Raw genomic sequence first — 16,961 nt, forward strand, 5'->3', positions numbered from 1 at the left:
ACCTCTCATCCTTAGGAATCCGGGGGACAGTGGCAGAGGCTGGGGGCCTTAAAAGAAGGACAGACTGGAGAACACCCAGGGTGAGCTGTCCTAGAACATGTTGAACCATGTCCAAAGGAGCACATGTCAAAGAGGGAGGGATACCAGCTGAACCTAACCACTCATTCTCCTGATGGGAAAACATTCTTTACATGTCAAAGGCAAAAGCCAATGAGGGCCTACTGGAGCTGGTGAACCTAGGATCCAAAGACACAGAGGATGCACTGGAACCAGCAGCTGCTCCAGCCCACTCTGCTGCAGAGACCAGAGCTGAACTATCCAGGACAATAGCCCCAAGCAGGAGGCCCAACCCCAAAACAGAGATCATTGAACTGGACCTGGATACCCTTGCCTTGATATCCTGCCAATGGGGTCCACTTGGCTTTGACATGACCAGAGTCAAGGAAATCAAGATAGGAGTTGATGCCAAAATCAGCCAAGCCATTGAATCTGACCCTAAGAGAGAGAGAAGGCAAATGGCTTCCATGACCTCATTGCCAATGGTCCTGAGAGAGGAAACTACTGTAATGAAGCCAAAACTTCAAGTCATGGGCTCAAAGCCAAAGGGACGAGAAATAATTGCATCTGAGCCTGTAAAATGGACCTCATCAACTGTTCCAAATCTGTGGATCCTAACCTTCCAACCAACCAGGACAACTAAGCCAAAGAAACCACCAAAGGATGCTTGGAGACATGCTTACCAGACAGGGGTCTGACAACTAGATCCAAAACAGAGAAGTTTGGATCTAGGGTGGAGATGGGAAGGACTCCAATGAGGACACCAGTAGGATAGATGCAAAAAAGGGTGAAAAGGTTCTACTTGACAGAGCACCCTTCTATAGGAAGGGACTAGGAATGCTGGTGGCTGGAGATGAAGCCTTCCATGTAACCAGCACTGAAGGTGACTGGCTCCTAGGGGTCAGAGGCAATGACAGAACAGAGGCTGTCATGGACTCTAAGGCCCTCAAGTCCTTTGACTCTTACAGAGAAGAAGAAAAACAAAAGGGAGCTGAACATTTTACATCACCCTTGGTAGCCTTGGGATCTTTGGAACTCCATTGACCCTGATTTAATTTATACCCCTTTGCCTGCTAGCCAGCAGAAGCCCTTCGAGAACCAGCTTGGCTCTCCTCTCATTTATGGCAAGTGAGCCAAATGCCTCACAGATTAAGCAAGGGCAGTCCAAGTTGGCAGCCTCTAAACAATAAGCACATGGATCATGTGCATATTGGGAGGGAAGCTTACTGCACTCCACACACTTCTTAAAGCCCTTATCAATAATCAAAACCACATCAACAACACTAAGGAACAAAAAACCCAGAGTAAAAAACACTCACAATACACAATGAAAATCTGACCTACAGCTAAGCAAAGAGGCAGGAAAAGCCCTATCAACAAACCCCTACCTAAAAACCTAACCACCTTATCTAAACTACACCACACACTTCACTAGAAACACTAGCCAGAAAATTTTAACCCACACACAAACAGGGCAGAGGCCAAAAACCCAGATAAATGCTAGAAGAAAGGATACATTTGATCTGGAGCCTACTGCTATCCAGGAATGGTGGAAAAAGAGATCGGGATAGTTGTGAGGAATGAAGGATCATGGCTAGAAGAGTTGGAGTTCAATGGGCTGAAGTCTATGGAATGTGGCCGGTCTCCGAGTCAGATCTGATGACCCACAGGTTGAATTCAAATGGAAAAGAAAACATTGGATCAAAAGGTAATTGCATGACACAACCACTTATCATGCAATTCCCTTTTGATCAGTCACTTGGAAATAGTCTGTTTTGCAAGATGTCCTTTTTTCTTGCCTTCATAAGAAATGAATGATGGATCAGAATTTCTAAACATTTAATTCTGCCAACATAACATCTGAGTTTTATATAGACATCCAGAGAATAGAGACTCCTTTCTCCCTTCTTTTTATGTTTTGAAAAGAAGGCAGGGAGATGGATAGCTTGGCTCAAAGTAAACCGAGACACTGCTTTAGGTAAAAGGAAGGTTTAGTTCTTAAGGTTGTACCACCAAAAGGTGTTGCAACTCAGATACTCTTTTTGTAGAATTCAGAGTGATCAACAAGGCTGTTTTCCATGTTAAGAATCTCAAATCAACCTGATGAGCTGATTCAAATGGAGCAAAACAAAGTCTGAAATCCCAGGGAAAAGCCACTTGTTTTCTAGAAGGTCAGATCTGTAACACCCCTTTTTAAAAGCATTTTATTATGGAAAGGTATTGAAGGGGAAGGATCTATGAGCAAACATGCAGAAATGGCCAACAAGTGTACCTTAACAGAGAAGAAAAGACTGAAGATAATAACTCAGACAAATATTGCAGAGCTAGAGAAACACTACCCTTAAAAGGGTACTAATCCTTATCTCAGCAGCAGCCACAACATCTTTTCCATTTGCTAATGTATGATTTCCTATTAGCAGGTTTCATTGCTTCTAATACTTGCTGCACATCCTCAAAAAGAGTGCCTAAAAAGCATCATAATTCTATCATCAATGAAGTTAGTAGAAGTTGTTTCAAGCAGGAATGTCTTAGACATCCCCTGTCCTGTGGAAGTAGGTCCAGTAATACCTCTCAAACTCTTAAAACAGGAAATGGCCAAAGAAAGTAATGGGGGGACAAATTTTGAAATATTGCTCTTATAAACTTAGAAACTTGCTAGAGTAAGAGTAGTTGCGTTTGCATACATATTCTGAAAGATATGAAATCTGAAACTCAATGTATGTCATTATTTACCTAGCCAAAGCCTGTTTCTGTTCTTGCTCAAAACCAGGATAAACTATATCCCTAAATGTGAGCAAACCCCTGTTTATACCTTATACCTCCTTACTCTCCATTCTTCACTCACTTCCTCATTTCTATCAATTTCTCTTTCCTGCCTTTCTGTCTCAATATACAATAATTTCTCTATAAACTGGCTAAGATTTCTCTAAATATTAAACAACTGTCATATAACTTGTATCTGTTCTTAACCAATATTTTCATATTATCCTGAGGATTCAATAAACACAGTGTAGGCTTAGCGTGAAGCCTACATGGAGTTTATGGGTTTGTGGGACAAGCAGCAGCGTTCATTGCATATGCAGGTCGCATATCACGTTTAAACATAAACAAGTGCAGTTTCATGACCAGCAATAGTGTTGCCTGCCAGGAAACCATGTAAAGCAACACATACACCTGCAGACATTTGTACTTGCTTGCCTACAGGCAAAGTAGGTCTGCAGGATTGCGTTTAATGCCACGTCGACTGCCAGTGTTTTTAATAAAGCAATATATACAGCTACAACACATTACATGAAAGTGTATAGAGTGCAGAGTAGTATGGAAACCTGTTTCAGGCATAATGAATAAAGGTTTTGCAATTAATTAGCAAGGGTACATATAATACATTATAAATAATTATTTAGGGAAATTGTATGTATAGAAAAGGGACACACAAGAATTATAGGAATAAACATAGGGGAAGAGGACAGGTGAAACATGGTAATATACAGCAGGTGAGGGCATGTCGATATATGTACACAACAAATACAAGACAGTTGTTGCATGAAGACTAATCACACATCTACATGACACAGTACATACTGCTGCATGCACCTCCGGTGCAGGTATAGTCATATCATCACACAGTTATTGCATATTATGTGACTGCCACACAAGGCAATAGAGAGGATTCTTAGTGATATAAGCATCCTGACATGAACAACGGAGATGACATTTATCAAGAACGGTATATACAATAAGGAGTATGTGCATATTGTCAAGCTGTGCAAAATTAGTTGCCTGAATATGAATGTCATGTCAGCTTAGGTCTCATCCAACAAAGACAAATAACAACAGGTTCATGGACAACAGTAGACAGAGTCATGCACAATCATGGACAATATCAGCATAATACCACCATTAATCCATGTCTTTGACATAACATATGTGTTTGTGAGTGATTATAGATGGTTCTACAAGAGCTCACTTGAACAAACATCATGATTTGTAAGCAATCTAAGAGACACACCTTCCTCAAAAATTAACATCTTCTGGAGGTGCTAGGAGGGGGCACTGTTACACCTGTATTTGAAATTACAAGCAAATCTGGCTAGTTGACAGGTGTGCATGGCATATATATGGCACAATCTACACTGTCACAAATGTAACCCATGCCATCAATGTTGTTAAACTGTTATATATTTACTGTGTTCATCACAGGAAAATGTATCACACATGCAACTCGTATAACACCTTGAATGGGGTTGTGCACCATCAACCACCAATGGTTATGCAACAAAAAGAATACTTAGCTATGGCCAATAAGATGTGTGGGAGCTCACTGTGGCAAATGTGATACACTTGAGTAAATCACCAATGGAAGACGTGTTGGGAGGTACATAAAAAAGTGCTCAGTGTGCTCACTTATTGGTGCAATTTGGCCTGAGAACTATGGAACTATAATTCCATTTGATGTGGATGTACCACACATTTTTAGAACTTGTACTACATACAAAGGAGTAGTCACCATTGTGGGCATATGCTGGTGAACATTCTGCATCTACCTGAGTACACAGGTCACATACCACTTGGTCTGCTCATAAGGGTGTGCTGTCTATATTATAATTAGCTTGTGTATTTACTTTTATAATGGAACTAATCCCCCCATGATTTTTGTTCATCTACTGTGTCTTCACGGCTGTGGCAGCAATCTTTTGGGTGTGTTGATAAGGTCTGTATTATACCAGTACCACAATTGTATTAAATAATTGTCAACAATCTGCAGTCGGCCACAAAGATGGTTGGACAAAGGATATGTAAATCAGTCTTGACATCTGAGTCTTAAGTAATGAACAAGAAAGGCCATAGCATAGAGCACAGAGGTATGGACCGGCTTACTGGACTCTAGATATAGGTCACTTCACACACTTCAACATATTTATCTGCCATTTATGTGATCCAATGATCTACCCACTTGGTGTTTGTGGCCACTTGTGACAATTTCTCAGCAATACCTGAGTGTGGATTTGTTTCAAATGCCCTGGCCAGGTCAAGTTACATAGGATGATACTGTTGTAATCATGGATGCCCTTGTTCATCTTCTTGAGAACATCAAACAGATGCAACAGACATGATGTAGCCTGGACAAATCACACATGGGTTTGGTACACAGTTAGGAAATTACTTGTGTCCTTTTAGAGAAGGTGCATGATGACTTGTCGGTCTACCTCACAGATGAGGAAAGTCAGGATGGGTCTATAACTCCATGCATCAGGTGATGGTCACCCTCTGTCAGAAGGCTGCATGCTGATGTACACCCTTCTGTGGGAACATAGGCTGTCTGGAGGCTGTGTTGAAGTATACATCCAACTGTGTCTGCTAGGTCATGTTTTGAGTCATGCTATAGGCAACCTGTGATGTTGTCAGGGCCCATTGATTCTGTGTTATTAGCAGTGGAGAGTACACAGATAAGCTGTCTTTATTAGAATAAAAAAAAAACAAGTAATTTTCACATGTATACAACAGAGGGGTGATGTGTGAGACAAACTGTCAGCTAGCAGATTGTCTGTTTCCTCTGGTTGGCATCTACATACAAATCTGTGCTTAGTTGTAGTTGTGTATTCCTCTTAACATTCTACATTTATTGGAATAAATGATTTGTGAAAAGACCTCCAAATACAACCTTGTTCAGTGATACTATGCACACAGCCATACAACTGTATCAGTGTCACATACTTGCATCAATTGCACAACATATGCCTATATGTGTTTCATGGGCAAGCTGTGTTTGATCAATCTGAGGTCATATCAGGACACATTAGAGATTAGTTGTTTGTGGTTCATGCAGAACATTTCCTGACATAAATGCTAATAGTCACATAATGGTGCTGTTGACCATCTCACTATCCTTGCGTATAGCAACACAGCTGCACATAAAATTAATTCCACAAGGTTGCAATTGAATCAAAACATGTGATATATTGGTTGTGTATATCACAGCATAGTGACATGTGTATGAGACAAGACTTATGTGACTATGTAATCAATATGAATTCATATTGATGTCTGTCAGAGAAAATGTAATGATGGTATATAGACACATGCAGATGTGTGCCAAACTGCAAGTGTCCCTATGATGGCAGAATGCAAACTGTATAGAAGGTTAATCTGCTCCACTATAACAATACATGTTCTAATACACAACAAATATACATAAACGTGTATCATACCATGTCAACAGTTTTCAAGAGTTATATTACTGCAGCTGTTCTATAAGGATCATGTAATTCAATGACAACAATGGCCTTCAGTACATTAGCTCACATCACAGATTGTAACACTCTCTTGTAGCCATACTATACATCCACACCTTAATATGAACACGTCAAAGACAGCAACATTGGCATGTCAATTGCTCATAATGGCTAATGGCCAACATTACATGAATCCTAGCCATTATTATACCATGTAAAAAAATCACCATATCTCTATTATGGAAGATAGTAAGACTATTACAAGTACATGTATATTTGTTGGATTGCATTATATCCTGCCACTGTCCATATGGGACATGCACACCACACCATGACAGAATAAGCAATAACACATGCAGTGGTCTGGAGATGGCTTGCAGAGGCTCATGGAAGGACTCTTTCATGATCTTTGTATGCATATTTGACATGAGGACATCCTACAGTCCTCTGCAGAAAGGATCTCATGTGCCCAGAGAAAAAAGGTGGATGCATGGGGCTACCTGAAAAGTTCCCCAAGTGGCAGTGAAATGAAGAGTTATTCCAATGATCATACAATGACCACTACATGAGCTCAAAGATGAACTAACCTCTCACCTAACACACTGTTCAAACTCAGCCTCTCCACACGCTATGTACCCATAGAGTAGTGCACAGCAATGGTTATTCCACTCCACAAAGGTGGAGCCACAACAGACCCCAGGAACTATCACCCTATAAGCCTGACTAGCTTGGTCTGCAAGGCTATGGAGCGCATCATCATGGAACTCATTAGCAGAGACATTGGGAACCTCCAAACACTGGACACTACCCAGTTCGGCTTTGTTAAGGGAAAATCATGCCTCCTAAACCTGGTGGACTTTTTGAGACAGTTACCAAGGCTATAGATGAGGGAAAGGTGGCACACACACCCTACCTAGACCTCGCAAAGGCCTTTGACACCATTCCCCATTCTGGTATTATAGACAAGCTCACCAGCCTGAACATAAACCCCTGTGTCACAAGATGCATTGCCAACTGGCTCATGGACAGAACCCACATGGTGAGAGTTGCAGGAGCTAGGTCCAACTCTAAACTGGTTACAAGTGGCATTCCCCAGGGCTCAGTCCTAAGACCCCCTCCTGTTCAGCATATACTTCTCAGAGGTACAGACAAGCACAGGAGGACTATGGCTGACCAAGTTTGCAGACAACTGCAAACAAGGGGCTATAATTGATTCTCCAGCTGACACAGACATCCTCCAAAAGGGTCTCAATGAGATGGATACCTGGTGTCAAAATCATGGCCTCAAGCTAAATGCCAAAAAGTGCATAGTCATCCCCTTTGGAAAAAACAAAGTACCAACAAACTACCACATAGGTGGTAGTCCCTTAAATACGGAAGACATAATAAGGGATCTGGGGACTCAAGTTGACAGTAATCTCTCCTTTGATAATCACATTGCCAAAGTGGTTAGAAAATCCTTCTATGTGGCCCACCTAATCACAAAAGGGTTTGCATCCAGATCAAAAGAGATCATTTTGGCCCTCTACTCATCACTCATCAGACCCATCATAGAGTACAATGCCCCATTTGGGATATACCTTACAAGACACCTGCAACAACTGAAAAGACCGCAGAAGTACCTCACCAAGATGATCACTGGTCTCAAACAGATCCCCTATGCAGCTCAACTGAAGAAACTCCAGCTGTACTCGGTTACATACCGCCTACTCAGAGGTGATCTCTGCCTGACATACAAGGCCATGTCCAAACCAGAATTGATGGACATGCTCCACCTAAAGAAAACCATATCCCCTCAAGCCACATGCTCTAGGGATCTAAACCTCACCACAACAATAAATAGGACATGCTGGAGGGATAGATTCCTGTCCCAGAGACTTCCCATGCTTTGGAACAAGATTCCAATCTACATTAGTCAGAGCTCCTAACTAACGCTCTTCAAGAAAAACCTTGATGAGTGGATGGGAAACAGAAAGTTTACCCCAGGGATCACTTCAGTGGCTCTGCTGGACAGAGGCACAGGGAACTAATCTAAGGGGGTGGCGAAAGCCAACACATTCTGGCTAGGCTTCTAAATGTCTTTGGGCAGATAGCCTAGTACCTACCTATGAACCTATGAACCTATAATGTACCACCAACCACAAATGCATAGGTATATAAAATGAATTTCATGGTAGCAACACCACATATGTTTGACTGTAACACTATCACATTGCAATTTATGGAATATGAGAGCATCATTGTATACTGAGGAGAACATGTTGGGGAGGAGTGTAGGACATGGATGTGGAGTCACATCGCTGTATTAAATTGTCTCAAAAGTCAAAGTTGTATGTATAGACATGCAAGTTGCCTGCTGTCAGATTAGAACCCCTATATATGTAGGTAAAGTAGCTTACAAACACAGTAATATTACTGCCACAGTACAGGTTTACTTGGATACTGTCATAGTGCATGTTATACAGGATGACATAATGAGTGTATGCTACAACAAGATGTCTGACATAGCTGTGGACTCACATATCATTCTAAAATTGTCACCATAGTGATTGTTGAATGCACACACAGTTGACTGCAGTGAGAATAGAATCCCTACCTATCTATTTACAAAGCACAGTGCATAATGCAAGTGCCACAGCACAAGTCTAGCTTCTATAGTGTCTAACAACACTTTATAACTGATGACATCAGCAGTGTCTGGTGGGAAGAGGATGATAGTAGCAGTGTCTCACATGCTGGTGTAAAATGGTCTCTTGAATGTCAACCAAGTGAGAAAATACACACACACACACACACACACACACACACACACACACACACACACACACACACACACACACACACACACACACACACACACACACACACACACTAACTGACCACAGTGAGAATAGAAACCCTACCTTTATACAGGCACAGTACTTAACACAAGCGCACAGCGAAAGTCTGGCTTTTATAGTGCCTGACAACACTTTATAACTGATGACATCAGCAGATTCTGGTGAGAAGAAGATGGTTGTAGCAGTGTTCCACATGCTGGTGTGAAATGGTCTCTCATAGATTCATAGGTGGTCACTAGGCTAACAGCCCTAGAGTACTTACAAGCTTAGCCATATTTATCCTGAGTTTCTGCAATTGTCAGTGGTTAAGTGAGTGAAGTTTGTTGAGGTAATATTCTATAGCAGTTTATACCAACTCCCTCTGTCCAGGAGGGATATGGGTACCACCCCAGGAGTGAATTTGTGGTCACACATCCATTGATCTAGGTTGCATCTGAAGAGGTTCGGGGAGGAGCTATGTTTCATGTGAATTGGAAGCTTGTTCCAGAGATGTGGCAGTCTCTGGGAGATGTATATGTCTCTCCAGCATTACCTGTTTATGTCTGAGGCTAGGTTAAAACCCCTGGAGCTAGTGACACTCATGCAGCTTGTTTGACAAATGTGTAGCATTTCCATCAGGGTTGGGTCAGAGACTGCCCTGTAAGCCAGGCACAGGTCAGCCCTTAGCAATCTGCAGGAGACAGAATACAGTGACAGGCATTTCAGTCTTTCCATGTTAGACTTGTTTTGTGTACCCTGTAATTTCATGGTGAGAAACCTCTGTGGTCTCTCAAATTGTAGGTATCTGTTGAGGTACATGCAAAAGGCAGCATTATACTCAATTATTGGTCTGATGAGGAATTATAACATCCTTAGATCTAGATGTGGTATCTTTACTTATAAGATGTGCCACATAGAAGGATTTCCTAACTACTATGGATACGTGCTTGTCAAAGTTCAGACTGCTATCAACCTGAGTACCCAGATCACATACCACTTGGTCTACACTTAGAGGGGTGCTGTCTATAATGTAATTAGCTTTCCCAAAAGGAATAATAATACATTTTTTGCATTTTGCTTTAATCTGTGGCTTTGGCAGTAATCATTTGTCTGTATTAATCCTGTCTGCAGTATAGTACCATAGCTATCCACTTCTTCAACAGTGTAAAATGAATATGTATAGAGTACTGGCTGAATTTGGACTAGCACCTCAACAAACATGCAATCATGTTGTATAGCCAATTGGACCAAATTAAGTAGGACAAGAAGACGTGTGGAGTGGAGGGCCTTGTATGGGACATTTTTTTTGGGACAGATGCTCATTTATACTTTTTTATTTCAGGAAGAAAGGAATGTTGAATAAGGGATGTAGGTATTTCTGAGTCAGACAAGTATGGTAAGTGAGGAAGCAGATGTAGACAAACAGGACAAATATAACAAGAGAAAGGGATGGTGAGGGACGCAACATTATTGTGGATAGGAAGGGGACAAAGGGTGCCCATGCCTGTCAAATGTGGGGACAGTGATAATCTAGTTCTCACCCTCAAGACTTTCATGACTGTCCCCCTCCTATGCTTGCTGTCAGAGTGTGTGACATTTTCATTTGCCCAGCATTACAGTGAGCATCTTCTTCATCCAGCTAAGCCGTGCACCAGTGGTGCTTTCTGTGACCTCACACACCATGCATGGCATCACGTGGTGGGTGACAGAATCCGCATATCTACCAATACTCCCAGAAGGTACCACTGCACCATCTGCTTGGGTAATGTTACCAGATTTGTAGGGCCCAGGTAGTGCAGGGGCGACAGAGGCAGTACTGCCATGTTGACTCTAAGGTGTTGGGCATTGGTGCAGGAGCCATTGGGGGCAGGCTGAACCACAGTGGTTGGTCTACCTCCCTGTCCTGTAAAGCATTTTGTGAGTTGTCAGAAAATGATGACATCAAAACATTGTGACCATGCATATAAAAATAAAAAAAGAGAGATAAGGGTTAGGGTAAGAGGAAAAAAAGAGATAATTAGTGCCATCATATGTGACATACAATAAATTAGAACAATATAATTAATTTATTTCCACTTTTACTTTTAAGTATACTTTTTAACATCTCAAAACTATAACTGATGATTGCTCCAAACAATCTTTACAATATGCATATATTGCACATATGCCTTATTAAATAATACAGATTAAATTAAACAGTATGGCATGTATGCCAATTTTGTTGAAATTGTTTTATGATACATCTGTTACCTGTGGAATGTGAACCTACAACATCTGAATGCAATATTACAATTGATTCCTACAACTGGCCTACAGACTGCAGCATGCATGCCTGAATTTAAAGTTAAAATATGCATGCTTAATTTGCTGCTAGTGAACAGAAGAACAATCCTTTAAATAAAATACTTTTGTTGTGTTGCATACATACCCCTTACTTCCTAAGTCTTTCTAAATGATCAGCATGGGCTTCCCTTTTCACTGCAATTTCCTGGTCAGCTGTAGAATAAAAGAAGAGAAAAAGAGCAGAGCATTATCCATACCAGTTTTGCCTATATCCAGCTTTCTATCTAATTTAAATTATCTTTATCTGTATACTTACACAACTGTGGGATGTTGGCAGTCCTAAACACATTCAGCCACTTGTTGATTATATCCTGCTTGCACCTTTTGAGGTCATTATAGTGGTTCCTGAATTGCTCTTCAGTGCATGGAATGCCAATCCCACTGGAGACAGCCTTAACCTTACTATTCTAAACCTCAGATTTGTAATGAGACCCGGTATAATTACCTTGCAGCAGCCTTCGGCCGTAGCACTTTACAAAAGTTCAATAAAGATTCTTTAAAACTCCACACTCCTCCTTTGAGCCCTAAGTTGGGCACCTTCCCTTCTAGCGCCAGAGATGTCCACTCATGTCAAACTGCAACAGTTAAGAGTGCTTTCTTGCCAATTCATGTTATTGCATTTAATGCTAGTGTGCAAACCTGAACAACCATGCAGACCGAGTTTGTGCAACACTAAGTCGACAGCAACAGTATCAAGCAGAGAGAAAGCAGTATTTGAACTAGAAAGGTTAATTTGACAGTTGACATTAGTTTATGGGTTGGTCGCTACTGTAACTGTTATTTGATTTAACTTTGCAGGCATATATTGGGGGCATATATTTTATGACCTGGCACATTTGTTGTGTAGTTTTACACACTGATAACATTAAATTGTACAATGTGGGATTCAAACCAGTGCAGAAGAGACAAAACATATTTTTCCACATAGTTGATTTTTCATCCTTGCCACAGAAGAAATGCTTGTCAGACATTCTCATTAATTATATATAAATACACTTGACAGAGTGAGTGGTTAACCATGTATGTGTATGACCTGACAAGGTCCTGGTTTATACTTTCATGTGTGTATGGGTATCACTGAAGTCTGAAGTTCATCCAAGGCCAGAAAAGGCAATTATAATTGCAGAAACATAATTGTCAGTATACACTCATTCGCACATTAATTCATATGAACTCCAGTGTTATACATACTTATTGTTATTTGTAATTATGTTTAAATTGCTTTATATTTTGCAAAATTAAGTGGGCAAGCATTACTAAAATTGGGAGTGTACTACATTAGAACTCTGGCTCACCTGTATTGTGAGCATTAACTTATACCAATTGCTACAAATTGAGAGCACTCATTGTACATGAGGCATTGTTTATCAAGCCTGCTCATTACTTATACATATATATTAAAGAGTTCAGTGTTTAACCATGTATGTGTGTGATATGAACATTCAGAAAATAAATATGCAATTGTAGAACCATAACTGTACTGCTACCCACAGTTACACATGTAATACATCTCTGATATCCTGTGTATACTCAATGCACATGTTATCGATAATTATTCCTATGTGTAAGTATTTTTCTACTGTTAATTTTTATATAAAGTAAAGTGGAACATCAGTAAGAAATGCTTGGTCTTAGCTGGATTAGAACCCAGTCTCACCTATAGTAAAACCCTTTACTTACAACTAGGCAGCAATTCTATAATTTCACATTAATTACTATGTATGTGTGCTGACTGCAGCACAATGCCACTTAACTTGGAACTTCTACTGCGAGGTGGATGGCATCCTCATGGATGTAGGTCAGCCACATCATCTGATGTTAGCCAGTGTGGCCATGCTTGATCATGCTCCCGTAGTGGCAATACTTCCACTGCCCCTTCAGGTGCACACACTCAGTCATGGCAGCCCATGGAGTTGTGGTCCTGGGCATACTCGTCAGGAGGACTCGACCAGCAGACAACAGTCACATTCAGGTAGCAGCAGTGCATCTGACTGTGAGCATGGACATGCCAATGCAACTCCTGGCAGGGCCAGTTATAGCAGTTAAGGACAATGACAAACTGGCATCTGTACCATGCATGGTTCACACCTCTCCAACATACCAGGATGTAGAGATACTACAGAGCTTGGCTGTTCCTGTAGACACTCACACACACGTTTCATCTTGAATACCAATACAAACACACACATACATAACAGTTACATGGGTGAGTCATGAGACTTACATCTCATTCTGACTCAGTGGCCATTTGATACTTTATTTAAATGTCTGTCCATCTTTCTTACTCACACGCACTCACTACCTTTTGTGTCAGCCTTAGCCTCCTGCCCCCCCAAACAACACCCTGTACAAATGATAACTGTGGCATATATCCCTTGATTTTGTCTCTTTTGGATTCAGGGACACATGACTCTTTTCGCTGATGCCCAGGGTGCATATCTGATGGAGTGTTTAGCATATATTTGTTTTTGTTCCTCTTTTGGAAATTGTACTGCTTTCTTACAGGTTTTTGTAATGTGTACATCCCTCTCGATCATTTAGATCAACAAAGCTGGACAAAGTCATAAATAAAAGAGTGAGAAAGGCCCAGAAATTCAAATATTTTTTAAATATTTTGGTCTTACAAACTTAGAAAGTTGACAGAATAACAGGTTTTGCATTATCATGAGTTTTCTGCAGGATATAAAGCCTGAAACTGAAATGTTTGTCATTATTTTCTAACTTCAATCTTTAATGATTTATCAGTACAAAACTATGAGGCCAAACTCTGGACATTCTGTGAAAATATGTACATTTGAGAGGTATGAATGTGGAAATCTTTGATGCATGAGGCCTATTAGTTGATAAAGAGCATGTGTATTGGCATAAGTCAGTGCTGTAACATATTTATGTCATTTCTGTAAAAATCATTCATCTTACAATTACTTACATTAGCAAGTAACATTATGCAAGAATATGCCATTCATTTATGTTCTTAGACATTTATTTTTGTATTCCAGGTTCAACCCTGACCTTGGACACCCAGGAATTGAACGAGTGTTAATTTGGGGCTGACTATGTATGATGCTAGGAGTACAAAGCCATTACATGGGTAAGTAAAGGTTGTGAGTGTTGCCTGGCATCAATGTTACTGTGTGTATGTGCATAGGATGAAGGTTTTAGCCCCTTAGGTGGTGAGTGTGTATGCTATCTGTTTCCTCTTGGTCAGTGCAAGGGCATATTGTGCATGCCTGCATCAGCTTACGGCCATAGTGGCTCATGGTTCCCCCTCTGACTCCTTACCTGCATGTGGCTGTGGTGATCTTGCCAGTGGTGGTGGGATGAGTGTCCCTTCCCCTTGGTATTCCTGCTGAAGCTGTTTCCTCAGAATAATAATCTGAAGCATGGCACATACAGTGAACATTTCAGCACATGTACTAGGACTGTACTGCAGGGCTCCCCAGATGTTGTAGGCATTGGAACTGTGACTTCAACAGCCCAAACACATGCTCTATGATGTTTCTTGTTTGAGTGTGTGTCTCATTATAGCATTCTTCAGTTGGTGTGTGTGCATTTCTGATGAGCGTCATCAGCCACAGTTCGAGTGCATAACCTGCATCTCCAGTGGATGACCCTGTGAAATATCCTCCTAGAAAACATCTGATAAAGTTGAAAGATGTGCCAGATATGTGAGTTGTGTTAACTGCCTAGGTTGCCTGGGGTGGCTCGTGCTATTGATCTGTAGGACTGTAACCCCTCCCAGCTGTAAACAAAGAAGAAAAGAAGAAAATAAAAAAAAAAAAGAAAAGAAAAAGAAAAGACAAAATACAAAAATAAAAACATGAGTGGCGGAACATCCTGCATGCGCACTAGCGGCATTTCTGGACTACTGGTGAACCAGTCTGGAGCATGCGCACAGAATCCAGACTGTCTCACCAGCAGTCCATATTAGGAAGATCACATGCAGAAGCACTATCCCAGAAGTCTATGCAGTTACAACTGCATAGACTTGAAGGGGGATTAGACTGCAATGTCTGCAGGCTGGGTAGCACCCAGCTTGCTCCGCTCTCATGGGAAAGACTTGCTCTCGTCATCATGGTTTAGATGGAAAGACATGCTTGGATGTATTGTTGTGGGCTGTGGATGGATGTTACAACTTGTTTTTACGCACTTTGAGGTAATGAATATTGTTTTATGGACTTTGAGGTGTGTGTGTGTGTGTGTGTGTGTGTGTGTGTGTGTGTGTGTGTGTGTGTGTGTGTGTGTGTGTGTGTGTTGGGTGTGTGTGTGTGTGTGTGTGTGTGTGTGTGTGTGTGTGTGTGTGTGTGTGTGTGTGTGAGTGATGTGTGTAATGCCCCAAGTGCTATATGGTGGTGGGTAGAGAACAGACTTAGGGCTCTGTACCTTGGCCCAGATGGCAAGAGCCTGAATTCCCTTCCCACCACCATTTGTAAAACAATTTGCAGATTTTTCCCACATACTTGTTATGTTCTGTTCCTCATAAAATCTGTGGTTTCTGTATTTTTGTGTCTTTACAAAGTTAGTAGTGCAGCGGTGCAGTGGTGGTATTATTGCCCAACAGCTACAGGTTCTCTGGTTTGATTCTTGGCTGGGGTGCCTTCTGTGTGGACTCTGCATGTCCTCCCTGTGCTTGTGTGGGTTTGCTCTGGTGTCTTTCCATCTTACAAAGACATATGTCTGGAGTGTTTCTCCCTGGGCCTCTGCTGAAAACTGGCTTTTGTTCTAAGTCAGACTTTCCTGGTTAACAAATGTTAAATAAAAATGACAAGCATTTGAATTTCAGACTTCATATTCCTCAGAAAGTACACGGTAACACAAGACCCTTTATTCTAGCAATTTTCTAAGTTTATAAGATGGATATTTGAAATTTGTCCTTATTTTTGGGACTGTATTCCACTATTATTGGCTTCATCCAGGTTTTGTCTGCTAAGGTTGAGAGCTATGGTAAGAACTGAATTCACTGAATACGTTTGGGGGCTGTATTTCCCCATTACTGGCTTTGTCCAGGTGTTTTTTGCTAAGAGGTTGAGAGCTATGGTGAGAACTGAATTAACTGAATATGTTTGGGGCTGTATTCCCCCATTATTGGCTTTGTTTAGGTGTTTTGTGCTAAGAGGCTGACAGCTATTGTGAGAACTGAATTCACTAAATGGTTGCCATTTAAGTTTCAGTCTTCCTTTCTTTCACAAAACAGCTGATCTGGCATAGTGGTATGTTGCTCTGACTGTTTTGCACAGGGTCCTGGGTTCAAGACTTGGCAGTGAAATGTATGGTGGTAACACATCATTTTATTTTAGCAACTTTCCAACATTATACAAGCAATGTTTAAAATGTGTCCCTGGTTTTTGGGCTTTTGTCCCACCTCCCCCCAATAAATTGTGGCTTTGTCCAGATTTCTTGTGCTTGCAAAGTTCAGAGATACAGCTGAGTGAGCAGATTTTACAAGGAATTGAGAGCTGCAGGGGGAGCAAAAGTTTAGTGCTGCTTATGCTAAGTCTGCTTACATTGT

The sequence above is a fragment of the Protopterus annectens genome, chromosome 1.part1, assembly GCF_019279795.1.
Source record: "Protopterus annectens isolate FY-2018-M chromosome 1.part1, PAN1.0, whole genome shotgun sequence".
Classification (NCBI taxonomy): Eukaryota; Metazoa; Chordata; order Ceratodontiformes; family Protopteridae; genus Protopterus; species Protopterus annectens.